Here is a 27079-nt window from a genome sequence, read left to right on the forward strand (position 1 = left end):
CTGGAACTAACTGATTACACATCATGATATTATACTTATACATGCAAATTGACAAAGTGCTGCTTCACTGATAAGTCTGTATGTAATTTGGTATTAGTTCTTCTTACCTTCAGACTAAAAATGATAACTGGTTACTAAATCTTAATGTGCATTTTCTATGTACAAGCTTTGGTGTAGAAAGCTCAGATATTTGTGCTCCAGATTTTTCGTTTTGGGCACAGAAAGAAACTACCTGAAGGGCCACCCATTGCCAATATTATTATTTAGTGGGAACATAGCCTGACTTCCCTACTTACCTGCATCTTTGTTATGCTTCTTTGTTATGAATACAGCTGTGGGTATAGCACTTGACCTGTGGCCCCATTAATTACTATGGAGACGCTGGAAAGAGCACAGTAAGCCGAAAAGTGCTCACTCGGCTCTTTCAGGCAGCTCTATTCATTTTTATGGAGCTGCCGGAAAGAGAAGAGTAAGGTGGAAAGTGGTTACTCAGCTTTTTTCAGTGGCCCCCATAGGAATAAATAGCGCCATGATTCACATGCCTTAACCGTGGCTGTTTTCATAACAAAGAATACGGAGGTCAGCGGGGAGTATGGAAGTCAGGCCCCCCACAATCTCTATTCTGTCCTCTATTCTGTGGATGGGGACAAGTTAATTTTCCCTGGACAACCTTGTTAATAACTAAATCAAAGCATTTATTTCCAATAAACCACATCTTATGACCTAAAAAAAAACCTCTTTTATTAAACTTTTATTATAGTTTTTACTTAGATTTTTTTTTTTACTTTCTTGTGTTCTCAAGGTTCAGTGATACTTGCAATACATATATGGTTCAGTGCAATGCATATATGGGTTGGCATGTGCAGTCTTGTGAATATATGTTGTCATGGTAGGCTAATTTCCCAAATATCACTGGTAGAGCAAAGTATTTATGAGAAAAAAAATGCATTTGTCCTTTATAGATTTTTAGAAATGTGTATAAGAGTATGAATATATAAGGGCTATATAAATACTATTAAACCGACTCTGTACCAACAATCTGACCCCCCCCCCCAAACCACTTGTACCTTTGAATAGCTGCTTTTAATCCAACATCTGTCCTGGGGTCTGTTTGGCAGGTGATGCAGTTATTGTCCTAAAAAGCAACCTTTAAACTTGCAGCCCTGTGTCCAACTGTTAGGTCTTAGAATGTGTATGGATTAGGCTTGCACCACCCCTCCATCCCTCCTCCCCACCCTCTTCATTATTAGGAATGCCACTGGAACATTTTCTGAACATTGCACAGGTGCCTTAACGATCCAGCCCATGTTCAGTATTCACAGAGCTCACAGCTGATGAATAGGAGACAATCTGCCTGGAGCATTCCTAATGATGAGGGGGGTGTGGAGGAGGGACAGAGAGGTTGTGCCAGCCTAATGCATAGACATTTTAAGCCCCGGTCATTGGGTACAGGGCTGCAACTTTAAAAGTAGTTTTTTTGGACAATTACTGCATCACCTGATGAATGGACCTCAGGACAGATCTTGCATTAAAAGCACTTATCTGAAGGTACAAGCTGCTTGGGGGGGGGGGGGGGGTCAGATTGTCTAGTATAAGTGTAAAAAAATAAAAAAAGTGTTATTATTAATAAAAAAAAAAAAACCTCCCCTAATGAAAGTCCAAATCACCCCCTTTTCCCATTTTATAAATAAAAATAAATAAATACATAAACATGTTTTATATTGCCGCCTGCGTAATCGGCCAAAATATTAATTTATTTCATTCCTGATATTGCACGGTAAATGGCATAAACGCAAAGAAAAAAATCCAGCTCCAAAGCTGTTAGTAGGCAATTGCAATCAGCGTCCGTTCTTTACTAAAAAAAAACGTTGTGTGAACATAGCCTAATAGAGCAATTTTAAGGAACATATATTTGTTAACAATGGTTTGAATTTTTTAAAAGACATCAAATACAATAGAAATTATACATGTTACATATCGTTGTAATCTTAACGACTTGAGGAACATATATAACAAGTCAGTTTTACCCCATGGTGAACAGCGTAAAAACAAAAAAAAAACCAAATATATATATTTTTTTCAATTTCACCACATATTGAAATTTTTTTGGGTTTAGCAGTGTATTTTATGCATAAATTTAGCCTGTCATTGCAAAGTACAATTAGTGGTGCAAAAAATAAGGGCTCATGTGGGTTTCTAGGTGAAAAAATACAAGTGCTATGGCCTTTTAAGCACAAGGAGGAAAAAACGAAAACGCAAAAATTTAAATTGGCAGGTCCTCTAAGGGTTAAACATTTTCAAGCATGGTTTAGAATAACATGGAAAATCTCTAAAGTCAAATACCTTTGAAACCAGGAGGCTTCCTCGTTTAAAATCAAGGCCCAGTCTCACTAAATCTCATATGGCCAAGTAGTCATGAACTTTGATAGTCATGCACCAAAACATATAGGGGTCGAATTTGCTTACATTAAGCCTGCCCCCATGCCCCATTCTGGAATTACTAAGAGGCGCTCAGTAAATCTAGTGGAACTGATGCTGTCACAAGGCGGGTTCACAAATCTATATCAGCTCCAAAGCTGTTAGTAGGCTTTCTCCTTGCCATATCATCAGGTGAGTAGAACATACTTGGTGGAAAAAGGTAGAGATTTGCACAAAAGTCTGTGCCATTTTCATGAAGTATGCCTGGGTGCATGTTAACAAATTCTCCCCATAGACCATATATGCATTATGATTTGGGGTATATCTATTGAGGACATTCTTGCATAGAAGCATATGGAGTATAGTTCAATTGACATTTATTGTTTGAACTGTATTTATTTTTGTCTTTTGTCTTTAGATATATGGATGTCTTATTAATGTAGTATTTGCTTATTTTTTTGTGGGAGGGAGATTTATTGTCCCACTGTTAGTAACTATTGAGTAATTAGTAACATTAGGCTATGTTCCCACAATGTTTTTCCTTGTTTTTGAAAAGAAAAAATGACATCTGTTATTTCACGGTTTGGCCAACCATCAGTGCAATGACGGCTGTTGGTTCATTATTCTAGTTTAGGTGGACTACCTGGCCTTTGGGTGTGTCTTTAATTGAAAAGTCCATTAAATTTAAAGTGTCACTATTGTTATAACTTTCAAAATCTAAAAATAAAACAGGGTAAACACAGGAATTCTGGCCATTACAGGAGCACATAACTGCCTTCTCTCTGTGAGATGACCTCAGATGACCTGGTATACACAGCACTTCCTGTTTTCTGACTGTTTTTTTGGAGAAAAAAAACAGAAAACAGAAAGTGCTGTGTTTTCCATGATAACTAAAAAAATGAATAATGAATGTAAATTGCAAACTGTTGATTTAGATTTTGAAAGTTATAATGACAGTGACACTTTAATAGTAACAATGGTGAAAGGATGGGGAAAAAAGAAAAACTGTTTGTGAACAACTAAAAAATTATGTCAGGTGTTACAAAAGATGTCCGAAAATAATTGGCATGATCATTAGTTTGACGTCCATACAGACATTGTCCATCATTTTATACACTGTGTGCATTGGTTGTCCGTTACTCAACTCAACAGATGCTTTTTTGAACATACACGCTCAATACGCACTGGACAGGGAGCTATAAGACTCATACAACACGTAAATAAAGCACATATAGGTGATATTATAGTGCTGAAGTTTATGGGTCTTGAACGGGTGATCGGCAAAGGTAATGAAAATGTAAATAAAACCTTATTAAGAAAGGAAGCGTGCTTAATTATTAAAACAGGCGCACAAGGAGGCATAGGTCTCAATGATCGTATAGGCCTGAATATGTTTCTCTAATTCACATTGTGAAGTGGTAATAATGTTTTTAATTCATAATTTGTTTTTATAATCCACTGTGCCGCCCAATTCCTACACGTCACTATACTGGACGTATATACTGGTGACGTAGAGGAAGGGGCGGTAACTGACGAAGCGTGGAAACGCGAAACAGCTGTCTGCTGAGGGTGTACAGCGTCCTTTGGCCTGCTAAAGATGTCTTGAAAGATGAAATAATAAAGTACAAGCACGTAATGGTGAGTGCCCTCGCATTATTTCTCATTTTCTGGCTGACCTTGCCAATGGATATACATGTTCTTTTAATGTTTTTCATGTTTTTGGAATACATTTTTGGTTTTACTTATTCATGTTGAAACTTTAGGATCATTCAATTTTTCTGGTTCATTTGTTACACAGGAGTTGGCTCGTTTGTATCTACGGTTTTTCATTGTATAATGTGTCTAACATACCAAGCTATTTGGTGAGCTCGCACTTTGGTGTCAATTTTGAGCAGTTTTCCAGTTGGAGCAAAATTACAGCTGTAGTTTGGTGTTATTTTACTGTGCATGGATATAGCCTAAAATAGAACCTAAAAAATACCCCCTATTAAAAAAGAGAAAATGAGTAAACTTTTCAGGGAGAGGAACAAAAACTTCTACTAGTTCTGCTCCCTGGCACCCCACTTCCTTCCTCAGGCTATCTCAGAACCCCCCCCCCCCCCTTGTCTCAGAAAATATACTTCTAATACCAAGAAGGAGAAAAGTTATACACTATGAGAACAGCACTGGCACACCAAGATAATAAGTAAAAGGTACTTTATTAATCAGATACAAACTATACAATAAATAGAAAGGTTCCCATTAAAAGCACTTAAAAGATCTCACACTCAAAGGATAAATAAAGAAATGAAGAAATAAATATAATATAATAAATATTAATAATATAAATAAATCAGAGAATAGACCACAAGTACAAAGTCTATACATGAATAGGTAACACTGTGCATCTGAGATGTACACAAGTAAAGCTAAAATGCTAAGATGTCAAGGCTTGTGCAATGGGAGGTATCAAGTAAAGATGAATTGAGACAATTACTAAGGGTATTATTACACAGAACGATAATCGGACGAATTTGCCCGATTCGGCCGATTATCGCTCCGTGTAATAAGTGAAACAATCAGCCGATGACAACGATCAGCGGCTGATTATTGATATAGGTTAGAACCTATTTTTGTCGGGCGCCGACCGCGCACCGCTGCGTGTAATAGCGGGGCACGGGTGGCGACTAACGATATATATTACCCATCCACGTTCCAGGGATGCTCCTGCCGTCCGCTTCTTCCGGGGTCCCGTGTGCGCTCTAACTTCACAGCGGCCTGTCAGCTGATGGGCCGTTCAGCCAATCACAGGCCGTGGCGGTCCCGGCCTGTGATTGGCTGAGCGGCCTATCAGCTGACAGGCCGCTGTGAAGCTAGAGCGCGCTCGGGACCCAGGGAGAAGCGGACAGCAGGAGCAGCCCTGGAACGTGGATGAGTAATGTATGCCAGTTTAGCAAGAGCTGCAAGGACATCGGTAACGATGTCCTTGCAGCTCTTGTTAAACGATTATTGGGCTGTGTAATAGGCCCAGTAATTGAGCGACGATCTAGATCGGCGCTCGTTTACAGGTATTATCGGGCCCTGCTCGGCCCGTGTAATACCACCCTAAGGTTAGATCTAACCAATTGTCAGGTGAGGGTAGATTGGGGTGCCGTCCAGAGAGCCCCACATGTTCTGTCCGTGTCCCCGGACTTCCTCAGGGGTATACTTCCGAGGCATCTAGGGGAAAAAAGTGGAATTCCGAGAACAGAACAGGTGGGACCTTTTCTTGTCCCCTAAAAACCCTTTTAATAATAATAATAATGATAATAATAATAAAAAAAAAGGGTAAAAGAAAAGACAGCTCTGGACATCAGGGCCCTAAAGGTTATTGAATATGTCTATTATGCATTATGAATATGTCTATAACACGAGTTGTAGCCAGGGTTAACTTGATCCCTGACACAACAGCTGCATCAGGGAGCTACAGTATGTTAAGTCAATTAGAAAGTTGAGTTAAATGCGTTATTGTCATCAAGTTAACCCTGGCTACAACTTATGTTAAGCCCAGCTACATCTGTATCTTTCACTAAGATGTAATATGATACTGTCTATAAACTGGAAAATCTTATTTGGTGTCTGTTAAATTATGTTAGGTATAAAGTCAAAGATTTTGTTTCTGATTCCATGTAAACCTGCATCCATGGAAGAATACATTTCAGCAGTCTAAATGGCATTCTGTAATGACACCGAGCTATTATTATATCTAGGTGCTGAACTACAGCTGTCAATTAGATGTTTACTTTGTGTCTAGAGTAAATTAGGCAATTAAAGCAATTCATAGCTAGTTGCCATGGTTCAAGATAACTTTCAAACCACAAAGTAAATGATCACTACAGAATTACAAATAATCCCTGATAAAAACTAAGAATTAACTAGTAGACTTGCAATAATAAACCTCCTGTTCTAGGACAATTTGACCTTTTTAACAATTGTTAACGCTCCAATGCATGAAAAATAACAAAAGTAAAAATACTAAACAAATAATCTTGTCCTACATTTTGCGCTATATAGCTTCTTTGCAGACTTATGTGTGTTTCTTTTTTTTGTTAAATTTTATGTCATCTGATCCTGACCCCATTTTTTGTAGATTAGCAAAAATGGTAAAAGTAATGGCTTTGGATTTGTTAGTGCATTTTGATACAATGGAACAACAAAAATGTGCAATAAAAGTGCAAATAGCCTTAACTAGTTGACTACATCCCTACATAATTACACTTAGGGGTGTAGTAATTAAGCAATTTCTGGAACGTTTCTATCATTCAGGCAGCTCAATTCCTTTGTATGCACTTTGTAATTCTATCCATCTTTTCCAAGCAGCTGGGTTCAAATACCAATCGTTCGGGTTCATGCACAACTGAATTTTTGGCAACTTTGCTCAACACTAATTATGAGCCCTGTTTAATTGAGACTTTCTTTGTTGTGTCAAAAAAAGCATTTAAACTATTTTATTAAAATCTATAGAAGAAAGAATTTCTATGTTAATATAAGATCTGTAGTTATTTTAAGGTGTGGATGGAAAAATGAATGTGAAATATCACTGTTTCTTAATGACATGAGCAAATATTTCAGAAATAATAAAAAAAGCACATTATTGATATGTATTTCAGACTTATTTGTGGATTCATAATTACGTGAAACCATAAAAAATAAATGAGGAAAGTGAAAGCTTCAGTTCACTGAGCAAAATTCTTTGAAAGGTAATGGTTAAAACAGCTTTAATGCAGCCATCTAGATTTTTTTTTCTGTATAACCTTTTCCTAACGTGTTCCCTTCGACTAGCAAAACCTCCAGTCCAGCTTCTCTGATAAAAAGGGATAAGCAGTATAATCTCATTGGAACAGCATAGTTCAGGTCATGCTATGCGGATTAAGAATAAATTGTATGATACAGTTTGACCTCTGTCTAACTTAGTTACTTTAAGACATTCTGTTTCTCATTTTGATGTTAGTTCTAAAAAACTAAAATCAGTAGAGTGGATGTGGACTCATGTTTATCAGCAATCTTACATCGGAAATATTGCTTTCTACTGTATATAAAATAGCGAGCAAGTTTAAAACATTTTACAAATATAGTAACTGCTGATATAGAAGCTATGCAAGATTTCTTTTATCTGATAGTTTCTAAAGTAATAGGAATTCTAGTTAGACATGACCAGTCCAATAAATTATAGCAGTATGTTATGACTGTGAAATTGGAAATGCTATCTACAATATTAGAGCGTAGTTTATTTTTGCCCACCTTGAGATCTCAGCCGCTGCAGCCCGGCGCGCGCGCTCCTCAGATGAGTCCAACGCTCATAGAGAATGACGGAGCGCTGGACTCTCCTTTCATTCTCTATAGGTGTTGGACTCATCTGAGGAGCGCACAACATCAACATAAAAATACCTCTTTGTAAGGAGAGCACCTATCAGTCCTAGAGGGTTTTTGCATTATCACTTAGTTATACCCATCTAAGTGTTCCTTATGGACCTTCATATTATAATGTTGATTTGGCCATTTCAAATTTTGACCAACAATAATGCTAAAGTAGATAGTTATAGTTTAGTGGCTAAATAAACAACATAACAGCAAATGCCATAACAATCTGTGTGGATGTGGACTCATGTTTATCAGCAATCTTACATCGGAAATATTGCTTTCTACTGTATATAAAATAGCGAGCAAGTTTAAAACATTTTACAAATATAGTAACTGCTGATATAGAAGCTATGCAAGATTTCTTTTATCTGATAGTTTCTAAAGTAATAGGAATTCTAGTTAGACATGACCAGTCCAATAAATTATAGCAGTATGTTATGACTGTGAAATTGGAAATGCTATCTACAATATTAGAGCGTAGTTTATTTTTGCCCACCTTGAGGGCACACAGTGCACACAGATTGTTATGGCATTTGCTGTTATGTTGTTTATTGAGAGTCCAGCGCTCCGTCATTCTCTATGAGCTTTGGACTTATCTGAGGAGCGCGCGCTCCAGAAGCGGGACCCGGCGGGCCTGCGAGCCCGCATGCGCATAAGCCAGCCGGAGCTAGATCTACATTCAGCAACACTGAGTGCACAAAAGTCCTGAGTGTTGCTGAATGTAAATCTAGCTCCGGCTGGCTCATGCGCATGCACGCTCGCGGGCCCGGCTGTCTCGGTCACGTGATGCGGGCTATGGTCACGTTACGTGTCAGCTGGCCCGTTCTCCGGGTCACGGGTTGCAGGTCGGGTCAAACACTTGTGTTTTTTGGTACTTATTAACACTGTTATATTTGTTGATCCTTTTTTGTGTTATGATTAACCCTATGTACTGTATGTATGTATGTATGTTCACTTAACACAGTTGAGTGTATATTTATGAATCATGTATTCACGTTTATCTTGAATTTGAATTTTTGCTATGATTATGTGACACTAATTATCTGATTGATATTCACTTCACTTGTGTATAAATACTACCTAGCTTGCATTGTATTGTATCACTGCTTGAGAAAGGCTTATTCAGCCGAAACGTCGCGCACTGGTGTGTCATTAAAACCCTTTTTTCAACTTTATTGCTGGACGTGCTGTCTCCTACTTCATTGCTGGATTTTATACCACCCTGGGCCAGGGTGGAGAGACGGCCACCCACCTCAACCACATTTGGGTTTGTGCTGCTGTAAGATTTTTTTTTTCCTTAGACTTTATTCTGTTATACTCCACCCTGTGATTATTGGTACTATTAAGTGTGAGTATATTTTGTGGTATTATTATTGGATGACCAAGTAATTGGTGTGCAGCTGCAAAAACTGCTTTGCCAGAGGATTTTCGGTGCAGGAATGGACCATCCGTGACATGAATAATATCAGTGCTGTCTTAGTGAGTACACTTGGTGCTGTGCTCTACTGCAGATGATTGTTCCCAAAAGAGGAGCCTGCAAATAGATATTGTAACAGTATGTCACTGGCTCAAGGGATAGAAAATGAGATAGCAAAATGTTACAGAAGTACATCAGAACCACCAAAATAGTTACAAAATAGTTCACACATGGTGCTTGATGAGAGTCTTCAGGGGAGTGTCTTTGAAAAAAAAAAAAATGTATTAAAAATTTGTTGATATTGCACCAAATGAACATAGTCTTAGGAACTAGATGAAACTGATATACTTATAATTATATTTTACTAATATATTATATTTATATTTTAGTAGTCCTCTAATATAGGTATATTTATCTAAGGGAAATTTTTATTCCCTTTTTCTAAACTATGAGGACATTTATTCCTTCGGGAGCTGGCAGGAGGGATATTGAATTTGTTTCAGGTTTCCTACAATAATTACAGAGAACACTGCCTGCTAAAACATCACCTAATATAGCCTAATGTTATAAGATTCCTGTGCAGTAGTTATTGGGTCTGACGTGTTCGAAATTTTAAAGTGCTATAAAAGTAAGATATATTAATTTAACACTATATCTTCATGTAACTTGTATAGTGCGCACGCAGAGCCATTAGAAGCCAGACACATTAACTTCCTTTAAAATTTGGGACACAGATGTCACACACTGTGAATAAAAGTATAATGTATATTTTCAACTGACATTTTTTGCCTTTTATTCCTTGTTACTGTTACAGCACTAAAATCCCCTTTGATGCTGAAAAGATGGCCTCAATAAAACTGACATTGTAGAAAGGCACCCAGGTCTAGATCTAGTGTTAGCCTATTGTGCATTCTGAAACATTACTCAGGATTGTGGAAGCGTATGGCAACTGTAAAATGCTTAAGTGCTAGCTGAGAACTTGTCCTGCATAGTAATTTACAGCACTCTCTGCCATCATAAAAAGCCTCACATGAAATATATTATTACTGCATAAATCTATAACTACATAGAGAAAGATACTAGCTGAAATACATGTATCAGTCTTGTTTAACAACTCCTAACATAATTATTCATGTAGATAATTTTTTTTCATATATATTAGGAATAATTTATTCATTTCCCTTTGCCTATATGGCAATAATGTTTTCTGCAATGCTGTACAGAGATTAACATAATTTATATCAGATCCTGTCTCAATGGGATTCCTTGAAAAAATTCTTATCTCAGACACTGACACACCAGGGCAATTTCTTAAGAACCTAATTAACCCAGTATTATTTAGAAATATTTTTAAAATATCATATTACATAATCATATTACATTCAAAAAGCAATTGTGACACTTACTGAAATATAAAATATTATATTATTATGTTTAAAAACATTTCAGTTCACCTATAGTTCTGTGTAAAAGTTTTTGGAAAAAATGCTGCAGTAGGATGCCTTCCATCAGGGAGAAGTCTAATTGGCTGCAAATGGTTTTTCTGCAGCAACGACCCCAGACATGCAGCCAATGTCATTAGGAGCTACAATATCTCATATCAGTGTAAAGAACAAGTAATCCCCAAAGTGATAATATGGCCCCTAATTTTTGTGATCATTGAGTCTGTCTGAGATTACAGTACATGAAGAAACACAAGGATTTGAGGAAGTCTACATCTACAGAGATCTGAAGTTAATTCTTCAAGTTCTTTAAAAAAATCTCCCTGCTAGAATAATTGATGCAATTTTTAAGGCAAAAGGTGGTCACTAGTGTTTAGAATGCACTTAAATGCTCAATTGCTTGTTATTTGATTCATGCATTTTTTCAGCGGTCCTCAAACCATATGCAATAAATACATATAAAGGAATTGGGGTTTGTGCACCACAACTAGTATCCAACTAACTAGATTGGGGCACTTACGGCCTAGGAAAATAGGGTATTTATCTCATTTATCTCCAATTTCACCAATGTCGTAAAAAATGTCACTGTCTATATAAATCACACCTAGCATCTGCATGTACGGTTCCAATTAGAGATGCGCGAAGTGAATCTGGCGAAACGAGATTCATGGCGAGTCGCACTGTCAATTTGATTCATTTTGCAAAGCGAATAGGCAGCAATTCATTACAAAATTTGCTAAACATGGCGGCCGCATATATGGATATGCACAATTATATCTAACAATGTGAAAAGCATGTGAATGTGATTGTCATGCAAAAACAGATTAGTCTGTAGTGCAAAAAGATGAAACAAAGTGAATATAACAATGTAAATGATACCAAACAGTTCTAAATATGGCTATGTTCACACAACATCAAAAAAAGACAAAAGGCAGCTGCCTTTTCCTTTTAAAAAGTTGTCTGTTATTGCAGCAATTTAATTGCCTTCAATGCTTTGAAATGAATGGTATGATGGACGTACAATGCACACAGTGTATAAAATGATGGACATTGTCTGCACAGACGTCAAAATAATGATCATGTCATTAATTTTTGGATTTCTAGGACGTGCTGGGATATAGTAATTTACTAATAAATTCAACTGATTTTTCAAGATACAGCGAAAGGACAATTAGTCCACTAAAACTAAAATAATATACCACCAGCTGTCACTGCACTGACAAGCGGGCAAACAGCGAAATGATGTTCGTCATTTTAAACGAAGAGAAAAAAACGTGTGAAGAAAGCCTATGGGGGACATTTATTAAGTCCGGCGTTTTTTACGCCAGACTTATAAATGTCCCCGCATCTCCGGCGCTACGGAGATTTATGTAGAGGCGGACTGCCTCTACATAAATCCCGTGCGCGTGGGTGCGCACAGCCGAAAACCTACACCACCTGAAAGGTGGAGTAGGTTTTTTCGGCGCATCTTTTAGTGTTAAAAATGATAAATTGCGCGGACTCTGAGTCCGTGCCCCCCGTTCCGCCCCCTCCACACCCTCTCCCCGCCCCCCCGGCGTACTCGGGGGAAAGGGGCGATTTGCGAATATTTTATTCACAAATGGCTGTTTTGCGAATAAAATATTCGCAAATCGCCCCTTTCCGCAAAAAAGTACGCAGTTTTGCCTTGATACATGTCCCCCTATGTGTTTGTGTGTGGAAGATGTAAAGATCAATTTATACATATGAAAATATAAAATAAGTTATGAAGAAATATATACTAAATAGTGTATGCAAATGTATGTAAATGGTCAGAAAAAAACCCAACAACTAAAAACTAATATATATATATATATATATATATATATATATATTTATTTATTTATTTATTTTTTGTCAAATAGACACATTGCCTGGTTCTGCAAGAAAGTGTTATATGTGGGAGGACAAGGGTATGATGAAATTACTAGATGGAACTAGTGGAAAGGGGCTCTCAATGTAACCTCTGATTCAAAACACGGAGAAAATGGAGAAGAAGAAAGGAAGGGGTAGATACTCCTCTCAGAATGATATAACAATATGCACATTACCCAGAGACAATACAATAGCAATTTTTTTTAGCACATTATTGCTGTTATTTTAAAACAACCATCTTTGGTTTACAATAAAGGCCATTATTTGCTATTAAATGGTGGCCATCCACTTAATTTCTGTGTTTTCAATCCACTCCTGTTTTTTGTTGAAAAATATTGACCAAAATACTGAGCAAAAATATTGTGTGTGACCATAGCCTAAAAAGGCATTAACATCCCTCAGAAATCAGCTTCTAACATACCATATGAGAAATATTTATGTATAGTCCAAGTCCTTGTTTTTTCGCTGTCCGGCACTACCTTATGTTCACCGCTCTGTAATGTGGCTATATTTTGCAAAGAAATAAAATAAAAATTATACTGTAAATGATCACTGCTAATAATGAGAGGACTGTGGTCTATATAGAAAATCATAACTTAACCCCTTCCCGTCAGTAACATGTATATATATGTTCCTACTGCACTTACACTGTGCAGTATGAATGTATATACACGTTCCTGACTACAGGGGCTTCCTGCAGAGAGAGCGATCCCACTCACATCAATGTCCGGGGCCTGGAGGTAATGAAAGTCAGCTGTGATCCCCCAGCGAACTCTCATTAACCCCTTAAACATAGTGATCTACAGAGATCACAGCGTTTAAGGTGCTCAGTGACAGATCAAGCATCTGTCACTGAGTGATCGGACCCCTGAGCCGTGCTGCGCGAGTCCCAATCGCTTGTGCCGACAGGCGGGGGTAAGCTCCTCACCTCCGTCCTGTCGGATCGGCGATCTATGTGTAGAGTCTGCTCTCAGGCAGGCTCTATACATGGGTCGTCAATAACACTGATCTATGCTATGCTATGGCATAGCATAGATCAGTGTATGCAATCTAATAATTGTATATTTTACAGAGATAAAAGAGCAAAAATAAATAAATAAATAAAGTTTTATGAAGGTATAAAAAAAAAAACCTTATAACCCCCCCAATAAAAGTTTAAAATACCCCCTTGCCCGTTATAAAAATAAAAATATAAATAAATAAACATATTACACATCGTAGCATGCAGAATTGTCCGATCTATTAAAATATAACATTATTGTTCCTGCACGGTGAATGGCGTAAATGGAATAAAAAAAAAAAAACGCACCAGGATTGCTGATTTTATTAAATTATATATCACAAAAAAATTAATAAAAAGCAATCAAAATTTTTCTGTTACAATATGATCTTAATAAAAACTAGAGATCATGGCGCAAAAAACGACTCCCCAGACAGCCCTGTAGGTGGAAAAATAAAGGCGCTATGGCTCTTGGAAGGCGGGGAGGAACATTGCATTAATCTGACCAGGACTTTTGTGCATCAAAGGGCTCTGTCTTGAAGGGGTTAAAGAGGTTTTCCACCACTACGTCAGCAGGTTTATGGTGTCCTGTCGCAGAGTAGCATAAATTAGTGACAAAAAAGCTGAACAGACTGATATATAACTTACATTGTTATGTGCAGCTGATGTGAAGATATCCTGTAAGACATGGACAATAAGTAGTCCTCTACATTATGTGTGTGAGCCCAGTAATCCTCCATATTGAAATAAAGCAGAAAACTCCACCCACCAGCTGCTGATTGGCAGTTATCTATCCATGCTGAGTAAAGGCAGTCATCTGTCAATCAGCATCTGGAGGGCAGGGGGAGGGGTGCTGCAAGACTCCTATTCTCCTACATTTTAGGAGAACGGCTGAACAGATAGATGTAAGTAATACACCAATCTGTTCAGCATTTCCGTCACTAGTTTACGCTGCCCTCATTTGAGGGGGAATAAACCTAGTGACAGATTCCTCTTAAGCTAACTTGTCCCCTATAATAAGAATAAGTAAAAAATCACAGGGGGTCCAGCCTCCGTACCCTCCAGCAATCTCTAGATTGGCCCACGGCTCCTTTGTTTTGAATTCATGGGTACAGCACATGACCCGTGGCTCTAGTCATTCTCTACAGAGCAGCGGAAAAGAGCCGAGTACTATACTCGTCTCTCTCTAGTGGTACCATAGAGAATGAATGGAGCCACTGGAGAAAGCCGAGTACAGCACTTGGTTCTTTCTGGCGGCTTCCTAGAGAGAATGAATAGAGCCATGGGTCATGTGCTGTACCCACTGCTGTATTCAAAACAAAGGGTTCAGGAGCTGATCTGGAGGGGACTAGTAAGAGATCAGGGGTGGGGGGTGGGGGTGGGTGGGTGCAGGTGTCTGACCTCTGTACTCCCCTCAGTCTCTTACTTGTCCCCATCCTGTAAAAACCTCTTTAAATAGCGCCTTGGATGCGTTTTTTGCTTCACAGTGTAATGTATTGCACACTTTGACCATATAAAAAGTCAATTGCTTGTCAACTCTGATATAAAATCAAGATATCTGGACTGTGAAAAATGAAAATGTTTTATCCATTTATTAAATTGTACATTGAAATGATTCAGAAAAGCCTAAAGATGAAAAAACATAATTCATTATCATGTATCATTTTTTACCAGCAATGGGGTACAGCTGGGCTGTGAATTATTGTGCAACCCTTTTATTGATGAAACACTGGTGCTTGTGATGCACGCTAATTGAAAAGCCATTGTGGGAAATTCTCTTATTTCTGGCAGCAGAAGCGATGATAAGGTGCACAACTTATGAGTCTAGAAATAGCTTCAACACTTTTATGATCAATATGATTTTATTATGAAGGATTTCCTTAAAAAAAATCACATGTAATTAGATATTTATCTGATTTTATCGGGTCAATAATTCCAATCCCAGTGAACAAGATTGCTTCAGCCTTAGCGAGGTCAGGAGAAAGGTTTGCAGAATGGGATTGTGACAAAAGGTTGAAGTGAAATAAATGTTCCAGTTTAAAAAGAAGAAAGTTAATGACTACTTTTTGTTATGTTCAGATGCATGGCAAAGTCACTGCAGATAGATTGATGGCATTTCACACTGGAAGGAAAATACATTAGAACTAGAATTCAATCACAGGGATTAATAGAAAAAAAAACATTTACTGTCAAATGCAATATAAAAACATCAAAATAGTGTAAATTTCACAAATACAGCATAGATGTCAAATGATAAAGAACATTAAAAAATAAAGACAGGGGTTGCATGTATTACTATTTTAAAAATATTTAAAATTCTTAAATTTTTTTGTTACATTTTTAGAAATACCACAAAGCACAAAAAGTACAAATACATGTGCATGAGTAAAAAAGCCACTATACATATACTATTACAAGTGCGAGTGTCAGCAGATCAGTCTTGTTGGTATCTCAGAGCGAATAGGGAAACATCTGGGTAATAACAGGAATAATTCCAACTGGCCAATACTGCCGCGGCAAGTGATTGGCTGAGCGGCCTGTCAGTTCATAGACCCGCTCTGAAGCTGCAGTAGTGGCTCTGAAAAGTGAGCAGAAGGCAAAAGAGCATCGGGAACATGGAGGGGTAATGAGGTATGCTGGCCGTACTTTACTTTGTGTGAACAGCTATTGTTTCAGGACACTGTTCGGCGCAAGGAGCAAGGTTCACATGGATGATTGACCTATATAGGTTTTGGCTCCAAGCGGGGTGTTTGGCTTGGTTTACTTCCTCCGCTAAGGACCCCAGCAGAGGGTCATTTTTCTACTTTACTCTCTACAGGATGCCGAAGTGTTGCGACTGCTTCTAAGAAAGGGCTCAGAAACTGCAGCTTCTCTATGCATAAATGTCACAGGTTTATATATATATATATATATATATATATTATATAAATTTTGACCCTCTTAGAATGTAAAAATGTAAAGTGAGTGTCTTTGTAGCATGCTTCATAATGTGCGTAAATAAGCAAAGACTCCCGGTTCCTGTGGTGCATGTCTTCTCCTGCTGGGCTGCATGTGGTAACATCATTTCATGAAGACCTGCATTATTTCGGCACAGGGCTGGAGCAGAGGAAAGGTTAGTGTGATTTTTATTTTTTTTATGGACTACAGGCATTCTGAGGGTTGGGAAGTTCACGACAATACAAGTGGTAGCCACTAGGGGCAGGGTAGGGGTGATGTGGGTTTTAGTACTAGTGATGAGCGAACATGTTTGCAAATGTCAGTATGTTCATACAAACGTGACGCTAATTGTTTGTGTTCGCCGATCACGAACAATTTGTTTGATGATCAGGAATGCTTATATATAACAATCATTTTTTAACATATTTGAAAATGCAAAAGTTTATCTCGCGATGTACACAACTGCGCAGTTTACGTTTTGCACCTGATCTGAATCTTTATGTATGTGTGTAACTCTAGACCGAAACATACGCAACTGTGAAATTTTACGCTTTACACCTGATAATCTGTACGCATGTGCGTAGACTGAAACGTATACTTCAAATATACATTTGTTTACGTTCGGCGAACACAAACACAAGATAGGGCTATGCGTAATAAAAATATTTATTTTATGTTGTAGAACAGGCTACTGTTAATTACAATCACTAGCAGGTAGCAGAAAGATGAGTCTCCAATAAACTATATCCAGATATACAAATGGACAGTATTAGTTGTCGGTTGTCTATTCGTGTCTTAGTCAAATAAGTCTCGACTGTATGTCCAGTCAGTATGTGTACAGATAGTCTCTGTCACAAACAAAGTTTACAATATGCTATCAAGTATAAGGTGCCAAATGATCCTTGTAAAAATAACAATAGTCACAATGACCCGTGTCGGTCAAGACCTATGCGGCTATAATCATATACAAAGTGCTGCCAAACACACCCATACCCAACGCGTTGCAGTCAAATAGTAGCAATGACATCATCAGGAATATAAGCAACACATAAAACTGCAATATGCAAGAATCAATAAATGGACAATAATTTCGATAGCGGTACTCACTGTCCCACAAGAGGAGGACTAAGACAATCTAGAAGCAGTGTAGCAGTGGCTACCACTGATCTAGGTCCCCAAGAGTCCCTTCAAGTGTGTGCATATTACCGGAGTTTCAGTCCGGCGATGTGTTCAGTGTCTGGAGACATGTTCACTCCACTCTTCTGCATGAGCCCTCCCATAGAGAAACAGTGTCACACTGAGGCAGGCGGGATTCCATGGGGGAGAGTTCGGCCACAGAATTCTGCGGTGGAGAGTTCCACAGCGGAATTCGCCACCTTTACCCAGTGTGAACATACCCTTAAAGCCAAAAATATATGTTAAGAATTTTAACAAACATTTGACACACTCATAGATTCTTTTTTTTTTTTTAACAATACACTGCCTTTTTTCATTTTGCTTAAAACACACACATTGCATTATAATTATATGAAATTTCATATCATAGTAAAATGAGGCTTTTAAAGTTCTTTAAAATAAGTTAATCTGTTATATGACCTAGTATGATCATTGTGATAGTATATTTTCCATATAAATTGAAATTCATTTCAAGGGGACAGGTCCTATCTAAGGTCCTGACTAATTGCTAGTGAAAAAAAACAGCTGAGGCAAACTTTTTTTTGTACATTGTTATGGGGGATAACAATGTACAAAAGAAAAAAAAAAAAAAAAGGTCACAAAACAGAGAAAAAAAAGTTTTAGTATCTAGCTGCAATCAACAAAATAAAATATAGGTAAAACATTAACTTTATTGAATCAGGTCAAAGTATATGCATGCTAAAAGTAATTAGCATTTGTAACATCCATGTGCATAATTCTCTCTATCTATCTATCTATCTATCTATCATATATATGCTGTATAAATATTATAATTTATAAATGTATAAAAAAAGAAATACTACAAAACAAACATTTATTCATAACGGCATATACAAAGAAGTCACAATAATACTGTCCCAATGTGCCATTTAAAGTGCCTATGTGTTCATTGGTAATTATGTATGCATTCATTAGCAATTGAAAAAGCTTTGGTACATAATATTTAAAGGGGTATTTCCATCTAGGACATTTATGGCATATCTGTAGGGCATGCCATAAATGTCCACTAAAAGCGGTTGTCATCTCTGGAGCCCCCCCCCCCCCCGCATGCTTGAGGCTGCATTAGGTGGTCAGAAAGCTGAAAACAGATGGACTGAGTGAACTTCCACTGTCAGCATGTCTCAGGTGTACAGGGCATTTAGAAAATCTTTAGTCCTATTAACTTATTTATGCAGAAAGGGTGCCTTCCTCTGAGGCTACGAGGAAGTAATGTCAATTGTCTATGCTCTTCCCAGATTGGCTCAGAAGATTGACCAGTAGCTGTGCACACCCCTGTACATGCCCGTGTGCACTGCTACAGCTGAGTAAACTAACTGATCTAAGGGCCTGCCCACCAGCTTAGAATGAAATGCTGAAGCATAAGCCGCCCAATGGGGCACTAATTGGACTGCTGGAGCGGCAATATTACCATCAAAACAGACAGTATAAGGCAAGTATTATGTTATGCCCAAAGGCTGCTGCTGGGAACCTGAGAGTGAGGAAACACAAGTACAGTGATCCCAAAAGCTACAGCCCCCCAAACTGTCCCTACCTACTTGCTACAGCTACCCTAAATGGTAGCAGACAACTTGGAGACATTCTCTTCCTACATAAAAGGGGACATACAAAAAGCAGAAAAGACAAGCAAACAGGTATGAATGGTCAACAAAGTACAGAATCAGAACCGGAAAATAGCAGAGGTCCGAAACAACACAATACAGGTTACAGAGAAAACGCTCAACAGAGGCTAATAGCAAATAATAATCTTAAGTTTAGTACACTGTTGATGGGATGTCAGGTATCCACCACATGTGTGATTGGACTGGACTACGACATCCCAGAAATCACTGATGAAACATAGAGTAGAAAGAGTGGTGAGGAAGGATATAAAATTTGGTAAAACTAAGGTTAACTGTTAGAGGACCAGACATAATTAAGCAGAGAAAGAGCTGGGTGTGGTAGAGAATCAATTACTCCAGCAGAAGGAATAGAGCTGTGTTATGGTAGTGTACAACAAGGAACCAAAACACCACACAATAAAAGCCAGACACCTACCTTAGCCATACCTTGCATAACACAAAAAACATATCTTATCGCACTGTTGAATGCCTCCCAAACCTGCTAAACATATAGAAAATAAACTGAATGTAATGACAATATTACTATATTCTGCCCATTTAAATCAATAGGCATGCCAACAACAAATAAATGTGGTTGGCATCCCTTTTTGACAGATTTCTTACATATAGCCCAATATGACTTTAAAAACATGGTGTAAATTTAGCCACATCGAGAGAAACAATTTTAAGAGACTGAGTGAGATTAAAAAAATGTACTTGAAACACAATAGGGTGAGAGTGCACAAAAATTTGGTTAGTTTCTTTTTCTGTGGCAGAAATGAGAGGTTAAAAAAATGCACTAAATATTTAAGACCATCCCATTTGCATCAGAATGTTAGTGTTCACATACATCATTCAGGAGGAATAAGGAAGCAAAATATTTCTAACATGCCAAGAGGGATGCACCAAAATGATGCAAAGCTATGATGAATTTGCACGATTTACCCTTACTCCTACATGCATAACCCTACAAAGCAACCGACAAATCTCCCCCATGGTTCACTTCTTCTTTTTCATTTATCCTCGGATTAAATGTGCAGCCATTTCACATATTTACCAGACATTTAGAGTCAGTGTACTGAAACACTGGTTATGGTATTTGATGTATTAATGGTGACAGCCAGTCTTTAGTTCATGAAAATGGATTGCATTTCATCACAGCTACTTTCCTGTTACTAGCATCATTAATAATAATTCCACTTTGTATGATTTGTAACATCCATGAGCATAATTCTATCTATCTATCTATCTATGTATATCTATCTATCTATCTATCTATCTATCTATCTATCTATCTATCTATCGTAATAAAAAATTTCTGTGTTACTTTATCTACTCTCCCTACAGGGTACACTTTTGTGTAGTGCAGACAATATAGCTACAAAAACTATTTTGTTCTATTTATCTGTAGTACTGTATGTCAATCCACTGGATCACTGATAGTTTTACTTATATTGTTAATCCTACATAACTATTCTACCTTCTACTTTATAGATTTCGGTCCCTTGGCTCAGCCAGAAGAAAGTATTCTAGCATTCCACATGTAATGATAATAATAATAATAATAATAATAATAATAATAATTATTATTATTATTATTATTATAATTATTATACTTGTTTATGCTAACAGATTCCACCGCACTTTACATAGACAAAATCAGACATTACAAAGATACACATCATCTAGCCAAACATGAGGAGAAAGTGTCCTGCTCACAAGAGCTTACAGACTATGATTTATTTTTAATTGAATTGTAACCTTTCTTGTTTCATTCCACATGTAGAACCCATCATTAATAAGACCGAATAGGTTATAGCTAAATTAACTCATAGATATACTCCAAGCACCAAGCACCAAGTAATTAGCTTTGAAGTCAAATCCAAATCTTTGCTTGCTGTCCCTTGAATAAAGAGAGGTGGTCCAGAGTAGTTTTTTTTAATGTTCATTCGAGTTAGTGTTCAAGTTTGAGTTCAAGTGCCTTTTTGCCAGCCAATCAGTGCAGAGAATATAGAAGTGTCAGAAACGTCATTGCTGAGGTGTAGGGGACCTCATTGGCTGCTAAAATCGTATGACCATCTCATATGTATATAACTGTGATGTGTTCTGGGTGCCATTTTCAGCTCATTCACTGGGGTATACAAACTGCTCTCTGTCTGTCTGTCTGCTTGCATGCTGCTATTTAGCTTAGTTAGTTAGTGGGGTGTTTAGCAAGCTCAGGGACTTAGGGACAATCTTAGGGACTTAGGGACAAGCTTAGGGATTTAGGGACAAACGTAAACTTATTTAGATAGCATTTTCCTCTCCATAGACAGCAATATTGGGTATTGGGTTTGGTAAAGCTGGGTGACCTCCATTATTTTCTTCATGCTCAGGGCCCAAAAGTCAATCAATCATACATAGAAGTTGCTTAGTTACATTTATCCTGAGTTGGTAAAAGTTCATTAAAATATACCATCTGTTATTGATTTATTTATACACACACACACACACCCCGTGTTTTATTGTCATACAGATATATATCCAGGAATACAGTTCTCTTTGTTGCTAAATCTTTCTCAATGGCAAAAAGTGTAATTTTCACAGGGGTATACCCCCAAAAATAATTTTTTGCATTAATAAATAGCCCACCCATAGTTTTGCATCTTTCCAATATCAAATCCATTATACTGCATACTATACAAGATGCTGGGAAAGCTGGGTGACCGCCATTTTACTCACTACTATAAAAGATACTTGCAAAGCTGGGTGACGGCCATTATAGAAGATGCTAGGAAAGATGGATGACTGCCATTATACTGACTACTATACAAGATGCTAGGAAAGCTTGGTGACCTCCAAATACTGACTACTATACAAGATGCTGGGAAAGCTGGGTGACTGCCATTATACTGACTACTATACAGGATGCTAGGAAAGATGGGTGACCGCCATTATACTGCCCACTATACAAGATGCTAGGAAAGCTGGGTGACCTTCATTATACTGACTACTATACAGGATGTTAGGAAAGATGGGTGACTGCCATTACACTGACTACTATACAAAATGCTAGGAAAGCTGGGTGACCGCCATAATACTGACTACTATACAGGATGCTAGGAAAGCTGGGTGACCGCCATTATACTGCCTACTATACAAGATGCTAGCAAATCTGGGTTACCTCCATTATACAAGATGCTAGGAAAGCTGGGTGACCTCCATTATACTGACTACTATACAGGATGCTAGGAAAGCTGGGTGACTGCCATTATACTGCCTACTATACAAGATGCTAGCAAAGCTGGGTGACTGCCATTGTACAAGATGCTAGTAAGGTGGGTTACAGCCATTCTACTGACTACTATACAGGAAGATAGGAAAGATTGGTGACCACCATTATACTGACTACTATACAAGATGCTAGGAAAGCTGGGTGACCACCATTATACTGACTACTATACAAGATGTTAGCAAACCTGAGTGACCTCCATTATACAAGATGCTAGGAAAGCTGGGTGACCGCCATTATACAAGATGCTAGAAAAGCTGGGTGACTGCCATTATACAAGATTCTAGGAAAGCTAGGTGACCACCATTTTACTGACTACTATACAGGATGCTAGGAAAGCTGGGTGACCGCCATTATACTGACTACTATACCGGATGCTAGGAAAGCTGGGTGACAGCCATTATACTGCCTACTATACAAGATGTTGGGAAAGCTGAGTAACCTCCATTATACAAGATGCTAGGAAAGCTGAGAGACCACCATTATAGGGACTACTATACAACATGCTAGGAAGGCTGAGTGACCTACAAATGGCATCACTGCCACCTAAACTCTGCTACATCACTACTGTCTCAACTCTGCTACGCCACTGCCACCTCAACTCTGCTACATCACTACCTTGCCAAATTTTCTTCACTAAGTTGTTCCATGTATCCAGTTTGCTCTTCTGGGTTGAGTTTCGAACCTCGAACCGAACACCACTACTGTCCTAGGTTCGACTTGAACTCGAACATTTTACTGTTCGATCATCACTAGTCCAGGGATCATGGGCATAGCATATATTTAGTTAACCCCTTAAGGGCATGAATCTTAAAGTCTACCTGTCAATAAAAATGTGTGTCATGAATATTCCTGTTGAATCAAAATCAAAGTGGTTAATATGTTTTTTTACATATAATTTTTTTTTTCACAACAGTGTTAAGAATGCAGTGTTTTGTTTTTAATAGTCAGCTACAGAAGAAAAATCATATATTTATAATTTTTCTAAATCTCCCGTCATGTCATGTTAAATTAAAGGGGTTATCCAGGATTAGAAAAACATAGCTACTTTCTTGCAAAAAATAGTAAAACCCCTGTTCCCAGGTTGTGTGTGGTATTGAAATTCAGCTTCATCCAGTTCAAAGGAACCGAGTTGCAAAACCACACCCAAACAAGAGTGGTGCCCTAAAGAATTGCAATAGGTTGCCCAAATAGCTGGTAGAAGATGAGGTGAAAAAATTTGACTATACAGTGGTACCTTGGTTTAAGAGTAACTTGGTTTAAGAGCGTTTTGGTTTAAGAGCTCACAGTTTTTCAAAATTGTGACTTGGTTTAAGAGCATTGCTTTGATTGAAGAGCTCCCTGTACTGGGTAGGAGCGCGAGTGGAGGAGGGGCATGGTCTTCACAGCCTGGTCTACAGCCCTGTACTTTGACCCAGGAAGTCTTCTTCACCTTTCAAATCATAGCAGATCCACTTCAGGCTGGGGCTTGCATCAGAGGACAGGACTGTGGAGGTAATCTCTCCATGGCTGTAACCTCTCTCTCCCTGGACAGAGAGTGCTGCATGTATGTGCCCACATATGTCCTTCCTTCATGCTCCCTGCAGTCTCTGTCAGTCCTGATTGGTTCATGCTGAACTCACACCCCTTCTCCACTGCTGTTATGTGACTGCACAGACCTCTGACAGCAGCCCTGCTTCTCTATTCCAGCCTGTTGTACTACGCTACTGCATTATGGGGATCTGCATCTCCATCCTGTATCTACAAACTGCTGCTGTTTTTGCAGGTTTATGCAGTTACTATACATTATACACCACATGCTGTTTGTTAGGCTATGTTCACACTACGTATGAGACCGGCCATCTCTGCCCAGACGGCCGGTCTCTGCCCAGATCATCCTGGCCGGGTGATCTTTCCTCCCGCAGCTCACAATGAAGCAAGCGGCCGGAGCCGCTTGCTTCATTGTGTGAACTGACAGGGTTTCCTACGGGCGCAATTCAATGACATGTCAGTTCTTTGCGGCGCTGCACAGGATCCCGGACGGTGCATATACGATGTGTATACGCTCCGGCCGGGATCCCATATCAGATAAAGCTATGTTCACAGGTGCATAAAGTACGTCCGTTGTTGCCGATGGCAACAATGGCCATACTTTTACGTAGTGTGAACATAGCCTTATACTGCAAAGTAACTTCTAATATCACATATTCAGCTGTTTATAAATGTTTATTTCATCTGTTCTACATGTTATTCAGAATCTAAAATCATTATTTTGGGGTGTGGAACCAATTGTCTGCATTTCAATGATTTCTTATGGGAAAATTTGCTTTGGTTTAAGAGTGAATTTGGATTACAAGCACAGTCCCGGAACAAATTATGCCCGTAATCCAAGGCACCACTGTACTGGGCTATAGGTGCACAAGTAGCATGTTTGATCTCTGAACATCTCTGTGTCTATGACAGATCTCAAAATAAACACATTTCATGTTGAATTCTATGTGGATTCACATGCCAAAAACAAGGACTGAAGTTTTTTTCTTGTTTTTCATTTGGGTTAGATTGGGATTAAAATTAGCCCTGGCATACAAACCTCATAGCCCACATCCAAAATCCACCCCTATGCATTCCACCAAATAATTTAATCACTCTAAAGAAAGAAACATGTTTTATTTAGTCACTTAAAAAAATAAAATTAGAAGCACACACTAAAGTAGGAAAATATGCGTGCAAAGGAGTGCAAACCTTCTCAGAAGATTTCAAGCATGAAAACAAGAAAAGAAAAACCAGAGGGAAAAAAAAACTTTGCACATCCAAAATATACAAAATAATGACGTTTAGAAGAGCAACTAAACAAAAACAAAAGAAAAATAGACTATATACACCACTTTGCACTTATCTATCAGGTTTGGACTACGCATATAATAGTCATCCATATGCACATGGATTGACCTATAGGCTTTGGTTTAAGAGTTGAATTACCGTGATCTCGCTCCAAGAGTTTATTTAGTCACCTCCTCACCACCCCCTTACATATAATAATCACTTAATCAAGAGGTTAAAATAAAAGTAAAATATTGTAACTTAAATACTGTAACTTAACTTAAATATTGTGACTTAAATGGTAATTATCAGCAGGTTAGAAGAATCTAACCTGCCGATAGCCCCCTATAGCTCCGAGGATGTTGAGGAGGAAGGTATGGGTCTTACCGTCCTTCTTGGTTTTTGCCCCCCCTGCTGTTATTTGGGATAAACTGCATTAGGAGCACTGCTGCATTATCCAGCCTGCCCCTTCTTATGATAATCAATGTAAAAGGTGAGCCGGATGACTCGGCAGTGCTCCTAAGGGTGCTCTGGAGCCAAGTTTACCCCAACCTACAGTGAGGGACCGGCGCCAAGGAGGAAGGTAAGACACATACCTTCCTCCTCAGCATCCTGGGCACTATAGGGGGCTATCAGAAGGTTAGATTTAATCATACAGCCAGGGACAGGTATATGCTACTTGTTCTAAGAGTAGGGCCCAGTTTTCCTGGTTTCTTGGGATACTATGATGGTTTAAGATGGCCCTGAAGAGTTTAAATTAAATTATGTGATTTGACCACAATCCAAGGACAAAACAACAGATAACATTGCTCATGATAACAACAGATAACATTCTAGAAATATTTACATTCATGTATCAAAATGTACTAAACTGGAACCATTCATACATACAGTATTTAGTAAAATAAAAAAAAAAAAATTAGAATAACTGACTTGTGATTCATTTCTGTGCATGCCCAATGCTGGTCATCTGATAAGACTTTCTATAACAATGTTTTTAAAATAAACATTAGTATAGCATGACAGAACTGATGCTGAAAAAAAAAAAACTGAAAGAAATACTATGTGTGAATATTGCCATACACTGACCATATAATGATAGTGATACCTGGTGTACACATACAGTGTGCAGAGCACTATCACACTCCAGACCAAACACATTCACAGACCAAACACATTCACAGACCACCATAATTGTGGAGCATCCTACAATTCCCTCATTACAGACTGAGGGTAATGTCCACACAACATTTTTAGAGGTAGAAATGTTGTGGGAACATACCTAAAATCTCTTGATCAATCTCATAACCCCTAGGCGACCCTGGACGTACCTGTACGTCCAGGGCCACCTCCATGAGTTCAGAGTGGGGCCGCTCGGTGGCTGCGCTCTGAACCGCCGTGGTCCCTTGTGCCGCTGGTGGCCCCGGACCGCGGCTATTAGCGGGCACGGTCCGATCTCTGTGCCCGCTAATAAAGTAATCGGATGCAGCTATCAAGTTGATTACTTGATGCAGTCGTTCCCTGATGTCTAGTGGGGTGGATCGCTCCTCCGGGACATTGTCCTGGAGGAGCGATCCGCACATCTTACTTGTTTCGGGGTCAGCGTCGTAATGTCAGCGAGAAGCAATCAATGTGCTTATCTCATCGATCTATGCTGCATATCTATGTATCTATCTATGCAGCATAGATCTGTATGAGAGATCAGAGTACTTATACTAGAAGTCCCCC

Source organism: Dendropsophus ebraccatus, chromosome 3 (assembly GCF_027789765.1).
Source record: "Dendropsophus ebraccatus isolate aDenEbr1 chromosome 3, aDenEbr1.pat, whole genome shotgun sequence".
NCBI lineage: Eukaryota > Metazoa > Chordata > Amphibia > Anura > Hylidae > Dendropsophus > Dendropsophus ebraccatus.